Below are 2,547 nucleotides of genomic sequence, written 5' to 3' on the forward strand. Positions count from 1 at the left end.
ACTTTCAAGATTAGGCTTCAAACTTTCCTTTTTGCTAAAGCATATAGTTAGGGCTGGACCAGGTGACCCTGAATCCTCCCTTAGTTATGCTGCAATAGATGTAGGCTGCCGGGGATTCCCATGATGCATTGAGTTTTTCCTTTCCAGTCACCTTTCTCGCTCACTATGTATTAACAGACCTCTCTGCATTGAATCGTATCTGTTATTAATCTCTGTCTCTCTTCCACAGCATGTCTTTATCCTGTCTTCCTTCTCTCACCCCAACCAATCGCAGCAGATGGCCGCCCCTCAATGAGCCTGGTTCTGCCGGAGGTTTCTTCCTGTTAAAAGGGAGTTTTTCCTTCACACTGTCGCCAAAGGGCTTGCTCATAGGGGGTCATATGATTGTTGGGTTTTTCTCTGTATCTATGAAGCGCCTTGAGGTGACTTTTGTTGTGATTTGGCGCTATATAAATAAAATTGAATTGAATTGAATTGAAAGAAAGAAACTGAAAACTTTTCAGGAGAAAAGAAACTGAAAACCTGAACATCATGTTCAGGTTTTCAGTTTCTTTTCTCCTGAATAGGAACGGAAACATTTCTGCTTAACTGACGCCCCTTTAGCAGGAGCCAACGTGTCTCAAACGTCTGCAGAGTACCTGGGAATGAGTCACTACCTGATATATCCTCCTAAATATGGGCGGAGCATGAACACACCTGGGAATCTTCCGCATTGGGTTGATGAGTCGACTGAAGTCAGAAGCAGAGTGTGGCAGGGCTCACTGGGAGATCGGCTGGTTTGTTCTGTATCACAGATTTTTCATTAGCACCATCATCTTGCACCGTGGACATGGAGGCTCAGAGAAAGAACAATGGATCGAATGCGATTTTTATTCACAAACATCATTTATGTTTGCATGATTTGAAAATGCACAATCAGCATTTGAGGAACATCTATCTTCCAAAAACAAACATCCCTGAATACCCTCAACCCGAGTTTCATGTGTTCAGTCTGAAACACGACACACAGCAAGGAGGGTTACTGAGGATCTGGAAGGACGAAGGCTTCAAGGATCCTCACAGAGGCCTGAAGGATGCAGACGGCCTGTCCCTGGTGTGGTGGAGTCTGGCTGTGGGTCCCCAGGAGATCCAGTCAGCTGAGACCAGGCTCCTGGACAGGTTCTACCCAAACCGGATGGAGAAGCAGGCTGAAAAGAAGCCGAACTACCTGGAAGAGATCTACCCAGACCTGAACAAGCAGGAGAGCTTCCTCTGGAAGTTTGCCACCTCTCCGGCTTTCACAGAGAAGTCCAGGTTTGGATCGTACCGCTTCACCTTCCCCCTGCACGAAGTGGTGACCGCCTACAGCCAGCAGGTACTGGTGCTGGGGGGTGGGGGGGTTAAATCAATGTGTAGCTCACTGATTGATTCTGCATGTTAGGAAAACATAATTTCATTAGTACTTTTATTTTTAAAACACTGAGTTTATCCATCAGCTCAGACTGAAAGAGACACGATGGCCTGAATTAAGACCTTAAACTCCTCAAGGTCTAACAGCCACTTAAAAACCTTGAAAGTCATGTGACCAGGAGTAATCTGCCAACCAGCTCCAGTGTGTTTGTGCAATTCAATTCATTGTTATTGATATAGTGCCGAGTCACAACAACAGTCACCTCATTGTGAGGTGGACCGTACAGTAATACAGAGAAAGACATGCTGTGGAACAGAAGCAGAGACGATTAATAATTCATGATTAAATACAGAAAGGTGAAGCAGGGGTGGGTCGAGAGGGGTGCCACCCTAAAATGTTCTCCTGCCACCTTAGTTTTGTATATTACAGTGTTGTTTATTAAAATAAGACAGCATTAACACTGTGAGCCTAGTTAGTGCACTGTGAGTGCATGGTGAAAAAATGTACCATGTGAACCAATAAAAACATAGTAGCACGTGGGTTTGGTTGTTTAGGAAGAGGGCTCGCTCTCCCAAAACCTTTGAGAGATTTGTGGCGTTTAGCATGGAGTGTGTAGTTAGTGTGTAGTTAGGGTGTAGTTAGGGTGTGGTTAGTGTGTGGTTAGTGTGTAGTTAGTGTGTAGTTACCGTGTGGTTAGTTAGGGTGTGGTTAGGGTGTGGTTAGGGTGTGGTTATTGTGTATTTAGGGTGTGGTTAGGGTGTAGTTAGGGTGTGGTTAGTGTGTAGTTAGGGTGTGGTTAGGGTGTGGTTAGTGTGTAGTTAGGGTGTGGTTAGTGTGTGGTTAGTGTGTAGTTACCGTGTGGTTAGTTAGGGTGTGGTTAGGGTGTGGTTATTGTGTATTTAGGGTGTGGTTAGGGTGTAGTTAGGGTGTGGTTAGTGTGTAGTTAGTGTGTAGTTACCGTGTGGTTAGTGTGTGGTTAGGGTGTGGTTAGTGTGTAGTTAGGGTGTGGTTAGTGTGTAGTTAGTGTGTAGTTACCGTGTGGTTAGTTAGGGTGTGGTTAGGGTGTGGTTATTGTGTATTTAGGGTGTGGTTAGGGTGTATTTAGGGTGTGGTTAGGGTGTGGTTAGGGTGTAGTTAGTGTGTGGTTAGTGTGTAGT

The sequence above is a fragment of the Pundamilia nyererei genome, unplaced genomic scaffold, assembly GCF_000239375.1.
Source record: "Pundamilia nyererei isolate P.nyererei 1_Seehausen unplaced genomic scaffold, PunNye1.0 scaffold00266, whole genome shotgun sequence".
NCBI lineage: Eukaryota > Metazoa > Chordata > Actinopteri > Cichliformes > Cichlidae > Pundamilia > Pundamilia nyererei.